Source organism: Amblyomma americanum, chromosome 6, assembly GCF_052857255.1.
Source record: "Amblyomma americanum isolate KBUSLIRL-KWMA chromosome 6, ASM5285725v1, whole genome shotgun sequence".
In the NCBI taxonomy this organism is placed as follows: domain Eukaryota; kingdom Metazoa; phylum Arthropoda; class Arachnida; order Ixodida; family Ixodidae; genus Amblyomma; species Amblyomma americanum.
In genome coordinates, this window is record NC_135502.1 from 79,081,579 (window position 1) to 79,101,050 (window position 19,472).

A 19,472-nucleotide genomic window follows, 5' to 3' on the forward strand; every position below is an offset into this window, starting at 1 on the left:
GTTCTCCCTGATCTGTCACTTTCTGTTTTCTTGAATGGAGTGAAGCTTCTGTCGCTTCCTTCAGGCAGGATTCTGCCAGCTCAAGTATGCGACACCTCCAGCCTGTCCTTGCTGCTAGAAGAACTCGAGATAGGCTTGCATAATATACCTGAGGTGACGAAAGAGTCGAAACATACTAAAGTATTGCAGTTTGTCGGTTCACTGCTTGCAGACCTCATTGAGGACAGTGATACGACGAAAGAACAGTCTTCTTTGCTGAAATTTCTGGTTGAGCAGATAGAGCTTCTCCTCGCGAAACAGCATGTGTATAGCGCAGAGCTGCTGGTATTCGCCAGTATTTTGAATTCAATTTCTCCTCACGCATATCACTTCACAAGAGCTGCATCAAGAATCATTCTGCCCCATCCTTCCACACTGCGCCGTGTTTGCTCAAATTACAAAGCTGACCCTCTTGTGGAGCAAAATCAACCGCACTGTCTCTCCTACATCCGAGAACGAGTCAAATCAATGAAAGACCACGAGAAGACAGTGACCCTGATGATCGATGAGATCCACATAAAACCATACTTCGACTACAAAGGGGGCACAATAGTAGGATCGTCGGTTCATTCAACGGAACCAGCAACAACAGCCCATGTGTTCATGGTACAATCACTCCTTTCTGCAAACAAGGACGTCATTCACATATTACCTGTGAGCAAACTGAGCGCAGAAATTTTGCACGAGCATGCTAAGAACATAATCATTAATGTTGAGAAAATGGGGCTCAAAATTATCGCTGTGATAACGGACAACAATGCTCTGAACCGCAAGATGATGTCGTTATTTGCTACAAGTCCTCAGGTGAGCATTGTCTATCCCCATCCAGCCGATAACGCTCGCCCTCTTTTCTACGTGGTCGATCCTGTGCATCTCTTGAAGTGCATTAGGAACAATTGGATTAACCAGAAAAACCCTGGAACATGCCTCTATTTCCCTGAAATGGACTTGAGTGGAGCAATGCCCGAAGGGCCTCCTCGTATGAAAGCTGCTTCTTTCGCAGCTGTGCGGCAGCTTTATTCTTCAGAGAAGACGTCGCTTGTGAAGGCTGCTTACAGACTGAACGCAAAAGCCGTGAATCCAACCTCAATGGAGCGGCAAAATGTAAAGCTCGCTCTCGACGTCATTAATCAGTTTGTTTCAAATGCCCTCAGGACACATGGTTCCGCGTTCAAGATTCCTCAAGCTGAGTCGACTGCTCTTTTCATTGACGTTATCCTCACATGGTGGCAAATAGTCAATGTTAAGACCCCTTGCAAAGGCCAGAGGCTAAGGGACAGCATGCAAGACCCTGTAAGGTCTGTTGATGACACACAGTTAGCTTTCCTGAGCGGCGTTGTGGACTGGTTGGACGCTTGGGCAAGAATAAACATCACCAGTGGCTCGCTGACGAAAGAGACTCACAGTGCTTTGCGACTGACATGCTATTCTCTGGTAGAACTCTCGCGCTACTGCTTAGAAGAACTTCACTTCAAGTACGTACTGCTGGGCAAATTTCAGACGGATGCGCTAGAAGACCGGTTCGGCCGTTACCGCCAGCTGGCAGGATCACAGTACCACATTTCCGTGCGTCAGCTCTACGAATGTGAGAAGAAGCTTCGTCTTCAAAAACTTTTGACATTTCCACGCGAGGAAACAGAGTTTGAAGACGTAAGTGAGGATCTTGTCCCATGCAACTTTTCTGTGGCTGTCAGCGACGACGATATTACACACGCCCACTCTGACATGGATGCTATTGTCTACATTGCAGGATACGCTGCTCATGCTGCTTTAAAGAAGCTTTCATGTTCTGCTTGCTTCAGCACATTGGTGATTGAAAATCGAGAGATCGAAGCGGAAAATACTGCCATGATAGCTAACCTGTCGAGAGGAGGGCTGAAGTTTCCCCAGCCATGCACAGTTCACATGGTACTGATGACTAAACTAGTTGCAGAGAAGTTGTCTTTTGGAGCAACCGCGGAAGATTTTCTCTCCTGTAGAAATCAACGTGGTGTCGTGATTTCACAGACGATTTCCCTCCTGGACGAACACGACATTGAGACATGTGAAAATGGCCACACTGCACAAACTCTCCTGCGCTTGGTAGTACGCGTTGCAACCAACGTTGTTCTAAACAACTTTTGCAAACTAAGAAATGATGCCATACAAGACAATGCGCAGCAGAAGGCCGCAGCCCGGAAAGCAGCAACGCTTAAGAAGAAGTAAGTTTTATTCCCAAGCAATAAAAATGCTTTGCGCACACTTCATTGCTGGTGTCTCGTCGTTTTTTATTGTAAGGGTCAGATTAGCTGTACAAATACTCAACAGCGCAACATTATTGTGAGTGTCATTATTGCTGTGTGTGAAAGCTTTAAGCAAAACACAATACAGAATAAAACTAACACAATGCGCAGTAGACGGTGTTTTTTTTTTCAATGTTCACGAACTTCTACTTTAACAACTAGATATACGCATGTGCGGTCTGTGCGGATGGATTTTACCGCACGGCAGACATCATGTACGTGATAGAACCTAATAATTAGATGATTAATTGAAATTAACTAATCAATTTTTTATTATAATGACCAATAATGCGAAATTGGCGGCCGTATGCTAAATTGTTTATTATAAAAAACTGTATTAGCAGCTCGAACTTTCTTGACAATAAGGTGTTCTGCAATAAAAAAAATATATAAAGCAGATAAAATGATAGCCTAAGGCGCGCACAAACTAGCGAATTTCTTTTCTGCAGCAACGACAAAAATGAAAATGAAGGAATCACTTATAAGGCAGCTACGTACGGCAGTACCCGAATAGTGCAGACGGGCGCGGCGCGCTGAAATCGCGGAGCGCGGGGCCTGCACGGTCCCTTGGCGTGACGTCACGCGGCCGGTGGAGAGGCCTTAGCATTGAGAGGGTGTTGGCCGAGGGTCCCACGGCGCTGGTGTGACACGAAGGTGCGGTTACGCGGGGGTTCTGTCTCTACGCTCACCTTGCGCACACGTCCGCTGGGGTGCGCCGTTTGTTTTGTGACGTACGCATTCGTAGCACGGTCTGGGAAATCGCTATACGCGTTCCGTTGAGTGAGGGGACTTTGTGACGTGCGTGATGACGAACGGTAATGAGAGCAGCTGAATGAAGACAGAGATAGAGAGAAAGAGAGAGAAAAAATGAAAGGCTTAAGAAATGAGAAGGAAAGAAAACTACTCGTGTGATCCGAGTGTTGCTGTGCAAGAAACATCTCGCGGCGTTTTCCATAAGCGTCTAGTTCACGCCAGCTGCCGTGTTTCTTTTTTTTTTTTTGCTCAATTTAAGTATTTGCATGCAACATTTAAAGCTATGGCTCATTTCAGACGGCTTCATGGAGTTCATGACGCAATAATTTAATGTCCCCTCCCTAAACACCCCCATCAGCTTCGTGCGGTCGAAAGGAGCCTGAGACATGGCTTCTAGCAGCTAGTCGACGGCGCCAGTTAAGACAGAAAACGGACCGGTAAAATGGGGCACACAGGATGGAACTGGACTGACAAATACGACTGGCCTTGTGGTGTTTGACCGGCTTCCTCGCCAAGGGTTCGTACAAATTGGCTCATATTTCGACTTTCCCGGTAGCTGTGCATGCAGCCGCTGCAACTCCGAAGCAATCCGAATCAATTAGAGATGATGGTTACCACGGCTGTCGCAGAAGAGGACTCCGGGCTGACTGAATGGGGTGCATCCTGAACTTTTATTTCAGTAAATGGTCACAATTTTGGAAAGGGTGTTGTAGAGAGCGTCGGAAACTGCAAAGTGTGTCTTGGAGGTACAGTGCCTGTTTTCCAGGGTTGAGAAGTGAATTTCCGCCAGTATCACACTGTATACTTAGAGCAGCTCTGTATCTATATGTATCACTATATATATATATATATATATATATATATATATATATATATATATATATATATATATATATATATATATAATATATATATATACTTATGAAAGGAGACAACAGTCACCGAAACCAAGGTGCATAGGGGAATGTTTAATTTTTTTATGTATAGTGCTGATCAATGGGATAATAATTCTAAGATTAATATATTGTTTTAAAGAAAATTACTTATAAAGCAGCAGAAAAACAACCATGCCGCCAGTGGGATCCGAACCCACGACCTCCGACTATCGCGTCCGCTGCTCTACCAACTGAGCTACGGCTGTTCAATCTGCTGCTCTCGTGGGTATTTATGTTTATTTGGTGTAAGCGAACCTTGAGTGTTCACCAGCACAACCCTAGATACCTTGTCTGCTAATAATATCAATATATATATATATATATATATATATATATATATATATATATATATATATATATATATATATATATATATATATATATATATATATATATATATATAAGAGAGAGAAGTGGACATTTCTACAGAGACAAAATTATTTATCAATGTTTCGACCGCGGTGCTGCCTACTTCAGGTCTGAAGAAGACCGCACCGCGGTCGAAACGTTGATAAATAAATCTGTCTCTGTAGAAGTGCCAGTTGAGTTTCCCCTTCCGGTGGCGATGAGAGGAAACTACTTGATGATGAAATCGGGGTTTCTTGATGACCCGGTGGTTCTACTCGCAATAATTCACATTACTCAAGGAAAGGAGAAGGTTAACTATTTATTTACAACATAGGTAAAAAAACGAGAAGAAACAAAGCAAGGAGAAAACTATTTACGTTACTAAATCGTGGATCAGACGAATTCAGCCCCCGCTCAACCCAGAGCGCTTGTTTTTAAACCCTCTGTCTCCGCCCTTAGCGCGGACAGCAACCAATAAGATCACAAACGACCCATCTCGCCAATCAGTGGTCAGGGAAATGAAAATAAGGATTTCCGCCAACTAATCACAGATTGAGGAAAGAGGACTGATTAAACATTTGGGAAAGGAGAGGTTGCAATCAAATAGACAAACAGCACAAACTCGACCACCCTCTCCCACGGCACCCACGGCCCAGCCGTTACCATTTTCCAATCTCTTTCGCACACGCGACAAAACGATCCCTAAAGTGTTTACAGAATACACCGCACGAGACGAACGTCGTTACGGGAATAGTGGGTTTCCGGTCACTCGGCTAATACTCAGCCGTATCTCGTGCGCCCCCGAAACCTCGTCAACCCCTTAACAACCACATGTCGACAGCTGTACATGGTTAGCGTTTTTCCCGGCGGGTCATCCCCGTGACGGCGCGGCGTAAACGAGGACGTCCGCCGCACGAAGGGGAGGCAGGGACGGGACGGGCCCCTTTGTTGGGGACTTCCGACCCCACTGGAGCGGCCTTCCCTGCGGACACAATATCAACGAGTTCGCGGAAAGGTCAGCGAACTCCACAATGCCCACTTCTCTTAAACCTTTATCCTGCGGAGCCAACGGAACCTACTTTCGTAACACACACACACTCATATATATATATATATATATATATATATATATATATATATATATATATAATATATATATATATATATATATATATATAACCTATGGATACTATATGTATCTCTATGAATAGCGGGAGGTAGATTATTGTAATTCATGTAATAGACAATTTCGGTGATCAAGACATTACGTCGTTAAGTATATAGGTATGTCGGTCTATGCAATGCCCAAGGGTAAAAGGGTATGGATTTATGGATTTATGGATTTAAGCACTTGGTGCTTAATATTGGCCACGACGCTAAGCTAAACTGACAAACGCTTTGATTACATCGGTTAACATAAAGCACAATAACTTCACCAAAAGTGGTTAGGTCACCAGTCATTTACGCTTTCGTCAGCGCTAAGCGAAACGAACACGCACAAAGTTATGTTGAAAGAACAATAAGCGGCACCTCGGCGCCATTCTCACCTGGCGTAATCACTTTCCTATACCTACAACCGACTGGCTTCGTGCTGCCAAGCTCTGAATTCGTCAGGCGGTTACTGCGCGAGCACTTTTCCGCATTGTGCCGCTGTTCGCTGTACGAAAGTGATTGAGTGGGCAAACTAATTACTTCCTCACGGACAAGAGTCTGGTTTTCCTTCCTCCGTGCATGCGTCGGTGTCTAACCGTTGGCGTTCTCCCATACGTTAAGGAGTGCTGGATGTGCATTTCGCTGGGGAAAAATCAATGCCGGGCTAGAAATAGCTTTAAAAAAAGAAGGCGTATAAATGGCGAGACAGTTAATCTCAAAAGTTCTTAACTCCATCCCATGCGCGTCCTCATTATATACTCTACCTCTCGCTACCTGCACGTGCAATAGCGTCACTGAGAGAACGGTGCTTTTGAGCAAACAAAATAATATTTTCGCGTTTTCCGCTAACACTTTCTCCACCGTGTGTGTTCCTTCGCTATCTCATGCATGACCCAACAAAATGGCGCGACGAAGCCCGGCGTGCCCGCACCCTCCCCTCTTTTTTTTACCTCCTTTCCGCGTCCAGAACCTCTTTGCAGCCTGTCGGCAACTGCGCGGGCATAGACTCTGCTCCCAACAGCCACATTCTAGAAATCACCGCGCGTCTGGCCACCAGGAGCAGCGGGAACACGAGCACGCGCATTTTCAGGAAGTTCCGGGCAATTGTCTTCGTACCACCTATATCTCGCCCAGCGTCGCGCCGCGAGCTCGCATTAACGCGGAATTAGACTCCCCCGACGGGCCCGGGCTCTCCTGGCGTAACCCCACTCTTCGCACCGCTCTTCCCGGGGATTTCCCCGGTGTTCCCAACCGCCCCCCGAAGTCCCCTGAGGCGCTGTATCACCGCCGCACTCAGTCGGCGAAATTTTGCAGTCACAGGCGCAGCATGCGTACGCGTGTAGCCCCCGCCCCCTCCCCCTCCTTCGTTTCTCGGCCCCCCTCCATTCAACTTGGCGCCACAAACAAGCTACCCCCGTCTTGGCGCCAGCGTCTAGACCGCAGTGCGCTCAAAAGTTTTAGCGAGATTGCCGCTCGCGATTCAGTTGTATACGACCGGCAACGCGATATGGCGGCTTGGACTGCAAACCGCCGCCGCCGCCACGATCACTGTTGCTGCTGCTGTGTCTTCCCAACCTCTGCGGAGTAGTAGAATGCGACCAGTTGTTTGTGTCTCGCGTGGGACTTTGTACTCGGCACACTTCTTTCGTGACTGTTGTTATTTTCCTTCTCCTCGGTCACCATGCGCTTTAGCGCTCGTGGTGCCGCAGGAGAGGCTGCTTTCTCGGGATGGCATCCATCCGTCGGCACCCCCGTCTGGAAGTGCTTCCACCAGCCGCGCGTCTTTGCGCTTGCTGTCCCTCCTGAGAGTAAGGCACCCCTCCTCCCACCTTCCGTCTCCTCCTCCTCCTCCCATCTTCCTTCCTCTTTTTTTCAGATTCCGGTAAAGTCCTTTCCCATCCTCCTCCAAACTAGCGTTCAAACTGCGTTCCCACCGTCGCGGGCTGTTTCCGCCTCCTCACCTTTCTTCCCCATTCTCCCCTCATTCTCTCCAGAGCCCGAAAATCGAATCGTCCCCCGTAGGGATGAATCTGGCGGCGAGCGTCTTCCCTTTTCCCATCTTCGAAGAACATGCTGCGACGAGACGCGCGGAGATGCGCGTCGCATCCGCAGCCACCTTGGCTCGCGTTGCATTGCTATGCGAAACTCTCCCTCCCTTTCCTGCTAGACGCGCGATGAAAACTGCGGATTGCCGGTGAGCCCCTCCCCCCGTGGCACTGTCGTTGAGGACCCTGTTCGGCGTCCATGTTCGCTTTGCTCGTTTATTTGTCCAGTTTCGTTCAAGTGTGCGTCTGTGGGTGTTCATGCAGAAAGGCGTGCAACGATCTAATGCGGATCGTTTCGCACTTTTCTTGCCCCCCCCCCCCCCCCCCCCCCCGTTCAGAAAAAAATTTCCAGATGAGAGGTTTTATACCAGCTATTTCATTGTTCTTCCCTCAGACAGTGCCAAGAACCCAGACCGATCGCAACGTTCTAAGCTTCGGGTTTTCAACACCTGAGCCCCCCATCACTGTTCAGAGACGGCGCTCGCGTGAAGTACCGCCGGCAAGAAAAAAGCAGGAGAAATTCGTCGAAAAATGCTGCCACTATCCCGAAAAGTTTTTGATAGCGCTACTTGGGAATAATCGTTTTGTTTGGTTTGAGGATGTGCTTGAACATCACATTATGCTCAGATTTCATTCCGCTTTGCAGACTTTTGTAGTGCTTACTTTCGGAGGGCTCTATAAGCGAACTGCGTATGGGCGTACAGGTGCGGTCAAAATATTACGGGAGACTCTTCGTCGTTTGAAACTTTCTTGCGCATTCCGTAAAGATGATATTGGCTTCACACGTGTGCGCTAACTAATGTATAAATTACTTCGTAATTTTCGTTAGGTAAGGTGTCGGAAGATATTGGTCGCCGAAGCGTGCAGTGTACTATTTGTGGCCGGGATTGTACGTGTGTATGTGAATGGAAAGCGAGTGGTTATTCGACTTTCCAAAGGGATCGATCGAAAGTAATCAAGAGATCACGAGAAGAAGTGGTCTTTAAAGCCTCCAGTCTACTTAAATGCAGAGAAGAAAATATAAGAAGCCACCAAAGAAACTACAGAGGCATTTGCAATGTGCAGAAATTACTTACGAGATCAGAGGCTTTAGCTGTGTCATAGGTGGAAGCAAAACCCCCGAGAGGGTGGTGTTCCGTCAACAGCTTCTCCGCGCTCATACCACTGTTGACTCTTCTGGAAACACCTGCAAAAAAAGGATAGTATGCCTTTGTTACTGACAACCTGGCTTCTTGAGGAAATCTCGCTTCTTTCACGGCAATCATGATTATCATGTATTGGGTGCTAAAAAGGGTTCTTTTATTCCTCGGGTAACTATCAGCAGCTGGACACAGAACTTGACGTGGAGTGGTTGGACTCCTCAGTTTTTATTACCTTGAAAATCGGACGGACTTTTTCAAAGCTCACTTTTCGCTTCTTTTTTGCGAATATTTTTTCCTATGGGCAAATTACCGTTTTTTCTTCTTCAGTCACATAATGTAGTATTCCTGCGAGGTCAAGAGCTCGATAATTTTATTTTGGCAGCCAGAAAATTCGATTTACCTGTAATTCAAAGACAAATTGTCGCTAATTGCTGATAAAGCGCTTGTAGCTGCGGTTGCAGAAAGAAATACGGTCGGCAATAAATGATCCGAACAGGAAAAATGCACAGGCGGTAATACGGTGTGATGCAACGAGTTTTGCGTCAGTAGTATTAGTTGTATACGTTTCGATCATACGCTGACCGTCTTCCCATTGAGTGTTCGCATTTTATTTCGCAGTCGCTTTTTCGTCCTGCAGTCGATTTTTCGTCCGGCTGCTGTGTATGGGCTGGTAGTGTGCGGTGGGTTGCACCCCCCGCCCCCCTTCCTCTACACTCACCGCAAATTTTTCGATGCAGACCGATCCACTGCTACCGCTGTAAAACACAAATGGAAGTCAGTTCGTGAAATGCGGATTACCACGTCGTCGCTGGGCGGCTCCGGTAAATTAAGCGAGAGGGCGGGGCATAACGCGGCTACCGTGTTGATGACAGCTATGTAACTGCCGTCTGTGTAACCGTAGCGGTAACACGAACATGAAACTTTTCTGTGACGCTTATGTATGGTTTCGAGTGTCCTTACAGGCTGTGAAAAAATTTTCTTAAAGTAATTTTCCGAAGAGGTTAATGATGACAGTGAAGAGCGCTGCGCTAGCAGACGACGTTTGGCGACGAGTTGGAGCCTCCCGGTCTGCACAGACGTGTACGGTAGCGGAGCAGTACCTCAAAACGCACAACTGTGCTACCTATTACAACGGTTCCCCTTTTCACCACGCCCCTGGCTGTCGTAATTAATTCTCTCCTTTCACTGCGTGTAACTCCAACTCGACTGGCAGCTAGCTGCGGCACACATGTCAAGGACACTGTCCTTTTCCGGGGAAAATCTAAATGCGAAAATTGATTTCAACGCACTTTTAACTTTTTTTTTTTCGCATGAACACGAAAAGTCTTATCTCTATATTTATAGTAAATATATGGACTCAGCGATGGCGTATAGGTACAACACTAGCTTCTTGCGCAAGAGGAGCGTCGCTCGAATCGTGTATCGCGCAATTGTGCGCCGAATAGGAAAAAAAAAAATGTCAATGTCGGTCGTATTGATGAACAAGGCCTGGGGTGCGCCCGATCTCGGTGGCCAGAGCCGATAGCGCACCCTCTCCCGAGAAACGGATTTGGCAACCCTGGTGTAGTACTTGGTCTCCACGTCCTATATAAATGCACCAATTAATTAACCCTCGCACCTCAGTCTCCACCGGCTGTGGGGCAATTGACCTAGGTGGCGGTCAGACCTGCTGCGCCGTGAAGGGGGCTAAGAATCTCTGGCTTCGGTAAAGCCGCCATTTGAAATTGAACCTGGCAACGTGTAACGCTTCCTTTATCCTAGCAGTACTATTCGAGAAACCAGCGACTCAGCGAGTATTTAAAGTGACGTTATAAGGCTTGATCAAGTTGGGGCTTGAGAGCTTGGTGTGAATTCCTGATCAATATGAATATACTTAGCAACATAAAGAAATTTGACAACATTAGCGAGAGGGCCTGATGGGCGACTTCAGTGCCAAGGTAGGTATGAAGGAGGCAGGTGCCACCCCTGTGGCGCAGTGGTTATGGCGCTCGGCTGCTGACCCGAAAGACGCGGGTTCGATCCCTGCCACGGGGAGTCGAATTTCAATGGAGGCGGAATGCTACAGGCCCGTGTACTGTGCGACGTCAGTGCACGTTAAAGAACCCCAGGTGGTCGAAATTTCCGGAGCTCTTCACCACGACGTCTCTCATAGCCTGAGTCGCTTTGGGACGTTAAACCCCCATAAACCAAACCAAACCAAGCATGTACTTTCCGATGAGCATTTGTAGTACGTCGCGAATGTAGCGGTAGCCTTTCTTTTTTTTATCCTGAAACTTAGCTTTGCAGACATTGCAGTATTTGTGAATAGAAGAGGCAGTAAGTATTGTAATGAAATGAAAAATAAATACATATTATTTACTGAATCGCTGCACGTCAGTAAGCAAGTGGCAGTTTATTTGAAGTTGCGGCAAGGACGCTGCATACAAAAGCCAATGCTGTCGAAGAGCCAGTTTCCTTCTGTGGCTCAACCTCTGAATGTGAGCTAAGTCGCTGCCAGATCAATTATGGTCTCGCCGCCGTCACAGGCACTGAAACGCGTAACTGGCATCTACAGCCATTAACAATCGCTGATTCCGGTGTTGATTTTGTTTTGATCAGTAGTCGTTGCACTGCATAATGCATAGCAGCCACCAGTGCATGCCGTTTGACGCTTATCTTCAAGGTCACAGATTGCAGCCCTAATGAGCGCGGCAGTGGTGCTTGCTGCGTTGTGCAAGCGCTATTGGCATGCCTTAGGCGTCTGCACACACGAGACAAGGCGCGGACATGAGCTTTTCAGCGGCGCATTCCACTGCCTACGTCATTGGGCAGCCGCAGCCCTCGCCGGTGAACTGAGCCTCTCGTCGAGTTTCCATCAAGTTTTGCTCACGCAAACTCTCGTATCGACCGTGAGGGCTGACGTATATATGCGGCGTCGGCATGCACGAAGGCTGTGGCGCACCACAGGCGTTTACTGGCAAGATGGACGGCGATTGAACGAAGGCAGTGCATCTTTCGTCACCGCTACCGTTCAACTCCTGTTCGGGCACCACGCGGAAACAGTGGGCTTCTTAATTAGCTAAGCAAGTACTATGTAAGCAGAACGTGAAGTTCGGCAAGTTGGTAAGGCTTCGTGGTAATTAACAGCGCGAAAAGACACTTATGAATACTCAGACGCTCCACGACCATTCATTGAGTCGTGGTTTCTTTTTTAGTGTTCACTCAGCCGCGGTGGCTGAGTGGTTATGGCGCTCGGCTGCTGACCCGAAAGACGCGGGTCAGCTGCTGAGACTAAGGTAACAAAAATAAAACCTGGCTATGGCGACTCAATTTTGATGGTCATCATCATCATCATCATCATCATCAGCCCTACTACACCCACTGCAGGGCAAAGGCCTCTCCCATGTCTCTCCAATTAACCCTATCCTTTGCCAGCTGCATCCACCCTTTGCCTGCAAACTTCTTAATCTCATCCGCCCATCTAACCTTCTGCCGCCCCCTGCTACGCTTACTTTCTCTTGGAACCCACTCCGTTACCCTTAAAGACCAGCGGTTATCTTGCCTTCGCATTACATGCCCTGCCCAAGCCCATTTCTTTCTCTTGATTTCGACTAGGATGTCATTAACCCGTGTTTGTTCCCTCACCCACTCTGCCCGCTTCCGATCTCTTAACGTTACACCTATCATTTTTCTTTCCATGGCTCGCTGCGTTGTCCTTAACTTAAGCTGAACTCTTTTCGTTAGCCTCCACGTTTCTGCCCCGTAGGTGAGTACCGGTAAGATTATGCTGTTGTACACTTTCCTCTTCAGGGAAATTGGTAAACTGCCGCTCATGATCTGCGAGAATTTGCCATATGCCCTCCACCCCATTCTTATCCTTCTAGTTATCTCCCTCTCATGATCCGGATCAGCTGTCACTACCTGCCCTAAGTAGACGTATTCCGGCACCATTTCTAGGCTCTCGCTGCCAATTGTGAACTGTTGTTCCCTTGCTAGGCTGTTGAACATTACCTTGGTTTTCTGCATGTTAATTTTTAGACCCATCGATCTGCTCTGCCTGTCTAACTCGTTGATCATGATTTGCAGTTCACCTCCTGAGTGACTCAGCAAGGCAATGTCATCAGCAAATCTCAGATTATTTAGGTATTCTCCATTTATTCTTATTCCCAACTCTTCCCAATTCAGGCCTCGAAATACCTCCTGCAAACATGCGGTAAACAGCATTGGCGAGATCGTGTCTCCTTGCCTGACGCCCTTCCTTATTGGAATTTTATTGCTGACTTTATGGAGGACTATAGTAGCTGTGCAGTTGCTGTATATATCTTCCAGTATTTTGACATAAGGCTCTTCTACCCCCTGATTACGCAATGCCTGTATGACTGCTGAGGTTTCCACTGAGTCGAATGCTTTCTCGTAATCAATGAAAGCTATATATAGAGGTTGGTTATATTCTGCGCATTTCTCTATCACCTGATTGATAGTGTGAATATGATCTATTGTAGAATATCCTTTACGAAAGCCTGCCTGATCATTTGGTTGATTAAAGTCTAACGTTGCCCTGACTCTATTAGCGATCACCTTAGTAAATACTTTGTAGGCAACGGATAGTAAGCTGATCGGCCTGTAATTTTTCAAGTCCTTGGCGTCTCCCTTCTTATGAATTAAGATAATGTTTGCATTCTTCCAAGCTTCTGGTACAGTCGAGGTCATAAGGCATTGAGTATACAGGGTGGCTAGTTTCTCTAGCACGATGTCCCCTCCATCCTTCAACAGATCTGCTGTTACCTGATCCTCCCCAGCTGCTTTTCCCCTTTTCATTGCTTCTAAGGCTTTCTTCACTTCATCTTTCGTAACTGGCGGGATGACGTATTGCTGTGCACTGCTGTCTTTCTCATTAGCGCTCTGATTACATTGGCTACTGTACAGGTCTGTGTAGAACTCTTCGGCTACGTTAACTATCTTATCCATATTGCTAATGACATTGCCCTGCTTGTCTCTTAATGCATACATCTGGTTTTTACCTATGCCTAGTTTCCTCTTCACTGTTTTTAGGCTACCTCCGTTCTTTATAGCATGCTCGATTCTCTCCATATTAAACTTCCTTATGTCGGCTACCTTGCGCTTATTTATTAACTTTGATAGCTCCGTTAGTTCTATTCTATCGGTAGTGTTAGATGCCTTCATGTTTTGGCGCTTCTTAATAAGATCTTTCGTCACCTGAGATAGCTTCCCGGTATCTTTTCGAACTGTCCTACCGCCTACTTCTACTGCGCACTCCGTAATTATTGATGTCAGGTTATCGTGCATTGAATGAACATCAAGATCATCTTCCTCAGTTAAAGCCGAGTATCTGTTTTGCAGCGCTATCCTAAACTCCTGTGCTTTCCCTCTTACGGCTAACTCGTTAATGGTCTTCTTCTTCGCTAGCTTCTTCCGTTCCCTCTTCAAGTCTAAGCTAATTCTAGACCTTACCATTCTATGGTCGCTGCAACGCACCCTTCCGAGGACGGCCACATCCTTAATGATGCCAGGTTTAGTGCATAGTATGAAGTCGATTTCATTTTTAATCTCACCATTGGGGCTCTTCCAGGTCCACTTCCTGTTTTCTCGTTTGCGGAAGAAGGTATTCATGATCCGTAAATTATTTCTATCCGCGAATTCGACTAATAACTCTCCCCTGCTATTTCTAGAGCCTATCCCATAGTCACCTACCGCGTGGTCGTCAGCCTGCTTCTTGCCCACCTTCGCATTGAAGTCACCCATCAGTACAGTGTACTGCGATTTTACTTTATTCATTGCTGATTCTACGTCCTCATAGAAGCTTTCAACGGCCTGGTCATCATGGCTGGATGTGGGTGCGTAGGCCTGCACCACTTTCAGCTTGTACCTCCTATTCAGCCTAATTACTATAGCTGCTACCCTCTCGTTAATACTGTAGAACTCCTCTACGTTGCCAGCTATATCCTTATTAATGAGGAAACCCACACCTAGTTCTCGTCTATCCTCTAACCCGCGATAGCACAGTATGTGTCCGTCCTTTAGTACTGTATACGCCTCACCTGTCCTCCTAACTTCGCTAAGCCCTATCACATCCCATTTAATTCCCGCTAGTTCCTCGAACAGCACTGCTAGGCTAGCCTCACTAGCTAAAGTTCTAGCGTTAAACGTTGCCAGGTTCAGATTCCAATGGCGGCCTGTCCGGAGCCAGAGATTCTTAGCACCCTCCGCTGCGTCACAGGCCTGACCGCCGCCGTGGTCAGTTGCTCTGCAGCCGCTGGGGACTGAGGGCCGAGGGTTAATTGGTTTGATCATAGAAGGTTGTGGCCAAGTACTACACCAGGGTGGCCAAATCCTGTTCTGGTGAGAGAGTGCGTTGTCGGTTCTGGTCACCGAGATAAGGCCGCACTCCAGGCCTGGTTATGCAATTCCATCGACACGCGGTTTTTTTTTTTTAACCCGGTGGAGAATTGCGCGGCACCAGGATTTGAACCCCGGTCCTCCTGCACGCGAGGCGGATGTTCTACCTCTACGCCATCGCTGCATCGCAATTTTGATGGTAGTGCAATGCAAAAACGCACATGCGCTGCGCGATGGCAGTTTCTCGGAAACTCCGGTAGTCCATATAATTCCGGGGCTCTCCACTACGATGTCTCTAATAACGCAAGTGCAGCGTCGAGGCGTTAAACCTCGCAAACCAAACCAAACCATGTCTCTTCCGTTTTGCAACCTGGTATCATGTCACGCCAACCACTCCATCTTGCATGCACTGGAGCCAGCCCCAGACACTCGCTATAGATGGATTTCTCGGAATGCATCGCATGAACCACAGCATCAAAGTTGCATGCACGCGCAGGTAGTACATGCAGATAATACTTCGTAAGCTGATTTGCCCCTCTTGCAAGGGCGCCGGGTTACTACAGTAGTTGACTTTCATTAGTGCAGCTTTACAGTGCAACATTACATTGCAGCATTAGAGTGGAGCTTTGCAGTGTATCATTTGCAGTTTTCCTTACTGTAGTACTCCCTGGTTCAGCTGCAGACAGGCGTATAAACGTGGCGTGTGCTACGTTCTATTTCAGCGGCGTCCTTAATTGTACACATCCGTCTCGATTTTCGCATATCTTGTTACATTCGCGAGCACATAGTGGTGCAGTGAGTTCCCGCATTTTTTTTCTCCTTTCTCCCTTTACTACAAGACAGAAACACAAACATGTTGGTGTTTCTAGAATCCAGTTCAGTTCTTTGTTTCTTTTTTGTAAAGAAGGGAGCGAAGCGCGAGAAGGGCAGCAGTAAGCGTAGTGACCAATGCTGCCTTTGCGTTGTCGTATATAGCCGCAAGGAGGAAGATCCCGCCGGAAATTGAAGACAAGGTGCATCGATTTTCTATGTCTGGTCACCATTGTTCCTTACTTTCACTTGCTGGCTGGCGGATTCGGAAATCTGGACTAATTCGTACAAATCAACGTGGGCGATTTTGGTGACCAGACAGTATTCGACTATGACTAGACCGGGTAAGGAGCGCATGACCAGACAGGGTAGGTGCGCATGGCTATACTGGAAGGTGAGCGTGATTGGACTGGGAAGGTGAGGTTGATTACACTAGGATGGTGAGCATGATTGTACTGGAAAGTTGAGCATGATTGGACTGGGAAGGTTGGCATGATTGGACTGGGAAGGTTGGCATGATTGGACTGGGAAGGTGAGCATGATTGGACTGGGAAGGTGAGTATGATTGGACTGGGATGATGAGCATTAGACTAGGAATTTGCGCGCATTAGACTAGGAATTTGCGCGCATTAGACTAGGAATTTGCGCGCATTAGACTAGGAATTTGCGCGCATTAGACTAGGAATTTGCGCGCATTAGACTGGGAATTTGCGCGCATTAGACTGGGAATGTGCGCACATTAGACTGGGAAAGTGTGCACATTAGACTGGGAAAGTGCGCACATTAGACTGGGCAAGTGCGCACATTAAACTGTAAAGGTATACATGACTAGACTTTGAAGGTGCTCGTAATAAGACTAGAAGGCTACACTTGACTGGACTGTGAATGTGCGCGCGACTATACTGCGATGATGCGCATTTGTGCGCGAGAGGGAGCAAGAGAAAACGAGTACACACATAGGTTACAGGCCTTTTAACATTACGCATGAAAGCGCGCGCGCTGCACGTTGAAAGAGGGGAACGCCGCATGTCGGGTGTTGTGTGAATTCAACGCTTGATCACGTGAGACAGAGTGCTATACAATGTCATTTTCAATATCAAAGGAAGCTGTTTACTTATTCCGGCGCAGTGCTTTCAACTGTATAAACTCTCATGCATTCGGCATCTGGCATTCTTTTGTGACACACGCGCGCAAAGAGCTTCTTTTTTTTTTTTGTTGCGCAGTGATCAGCATTATATTGCGCGCCTAATGGGGAATACAACGTCAGGCTGTGGTGCTTTGCCGGTTCTACGTATATCAAACGGTTTGCTTTCTAACCAAGAACTGGCACGTAGTATTTAGACAGAGGATGATCGACTGTTTCGACGTGTAATGGAACAAAATAGCGATGAAACAAAGCAAATGGTCGACTCCATCCAGACAGTGGACGTACTCTGAAACGGTTGTCTAGAGGACCCAGTGATGGCCCCAAGGCAGATATTTTTGCATGCCGCAAGCGCGCGTGGGCCCAATATGAGTTCACCAGTCCAATGCCGCTTACTCACGACAAACGCTGCAGTCGTGGCTCATTTGCGGGAAATGTCTTTGAGAAAAGAGAACTCGCTTTACATATATGTGACCGCCTATAGACACCGCGGCTCCAGCCATGCCCAGAGGGTGGCATTTTCTGGTGTAATACCACGTCTGTACCTAACGCTCACCTACACTTCGTTCCAGAAGGCTAATAACTCCGCATTAACTTGGGCTAAAGATAAAAAAGAAAGGCTACCAGACAGACACCCCCGGACTCGGCCGTACGCAACGCGTCTGCATAGCCTTTTCGGGCGAACCAGGTAAGTACTGTAGACACTAGCCTGCAATTACGCGTGTGCTACTGGCATCGTTTCCTTTTGTTTTCTTCTTTCTTCGGTATGACAAGCTGCTGTTTTCAGACGCCTTACTTTTCTGCGCACAGATCGATGTGCATGGAAGAAGCCCCCTATGTCTCTGCGGCATTCGTGCGCAATCGGCAAAATCTTGTGTAATTAATGAGGATTTTCAGCCGAAAGCAACACTTCGGGCTATGGGAAATGACGGTGGATTAATTTCGAGCATTTGGTGGCTTTTTTCTTTCTTTTTTTCATTTAACAACAAAATCTGGACATGTGATCATCTTTATTGAGTGCTATAGCGTTAATAGTAACCATTCCCCACATTTAGCCTTTGTTTGTTTGTTTGATTGTTTGTTTGTTTGTTTGTTTGTTTGTTTGTTTGTCCGCGAAAAGTCCCCGCAGAAGCAACCTAGGCGGCCCGCCTAGGTGACATGACCTTGTGGCGTCCTTAAAATCTGCCCACCGGATTGTGAGAAAACGACCACCGTGGCAGGCGGCAGTGAAAAAAAAAAAAATGATTGATCGCGAGAGGTTGTTCAGGAAGAGCAACCTGGGTCGTCTCATAAGCCCGAACGATGACAGCACCTTCCATCGCAACGCAGTGGCGCATCGCTCAACCGCTGCACCACTGCGCCAGGGGAGGTTATGAGGACTTCCAGGGATCTATGAATGTATATAAGTAGAGAATCACCAATTCCGCATGCATGGGCGTTAACCCACAGTCACAATCTGAACAACTTTCATCCGTGAACAATGGATCCGAACACCGGAACCTAAAAGAAAACCGAAGTGGTATAACGCATATGACTTGCATTTCGCCTAACTACCCAAATCGACCGTCAATTACTTTACCGAGGTAGCACTACTAGAACCATTTTTCGATTTCGGGCATACGTTTCGGGCATAGCCTGCTGTGGCAGGTCCACTGGGTTGTGGGCAACCTACCAGTTGTGTACTTACCTGGCAGACGCTCACCTGGGTGAATACCCGGTTGAAGGGTACACCAGGGCGAAGCACTTCAAGGCAAACGCCTTCAGGGTAAATGCCTTTAAGTCAAAAGCTTTGTGGTGGTTAAGGCCCTTAGGTGAACTGTCTTTAGGTCCAAGGCTTTTATGGTAAAGATCTTTAGGGTGAAGGCCTTCATGGTAAATGGCCTCCAGGTGAGGGCCTTTAGAAAGGCCTTTAGGCCAAATGCGTTGAGCACGTAAGGACCCCCCCCCCCCCCCACCCCCCGCCGCTTTTCTGTCTGATATGAATAAAGCTGCATCCGAAACGGAGATTGTATTTTACTCGCGTCTCAATAAAGATTTCTTTGTTTTGCTCAGTTCACCGTACATAAATATTTTAGCCATAGTCGTATTGTTGCCTCCATATTTCTCTGGGCGAGAATGAGGATGACATCATGAAATAGTAGGAAGTAACAGAGCCAAAGCAGCTCATTTTTAATGAGTTTTAGTTTATAGATCCGCTCTTCCTAGAGTCCGTTTTAAAGTAATGATGAGCAAGAAGTAGGGGAACAATATCTGTATCTGTTGGTAATTTCTTAGTTGCAATGTTGATTCGTTCAAGATACGCACATGTGTGCTAGTTGAAGCTGGCCATAAATATGCTTACTAGCGAAGTTTTAAACCTCGACATGCAGATTGCGACAGCGTGGACAAGCAGCAAATTGCGTTCACGAATAAAACACAGTACCTGTTCTTTGTCGATCTTAACTGGCGCTCTCTCAAGCTAAGCTTTTTACTTCTCGCTTCGCCTT

General features: G+C 47.1%; 1 long non-coding RNA gene across 4 annotated transcripts in view; it reads right to left on the minus strand.

Moving 5' to 3' along the window:
* Positions 1 to 19,472, minus strand: part of LOC144093771 (uncharacterized) — a 173,221-nt gene that overhangs the window by 65,720 nt on the left and 88,029 nt on the right. For all 4 annotated transcript variants that reach the window (XR_013306325.1, XR_013306326.1, XR_013306323.1 and 1 more), the window contains exon 2: positions 8,631 to 8,740. This is a non-coding gene — a long non-coding RNA (uncharacterized LOC144093771). The remainder of the gene's footprint in view (positions 1 to 8,630; positions 8,741 to 19,472) is intronic.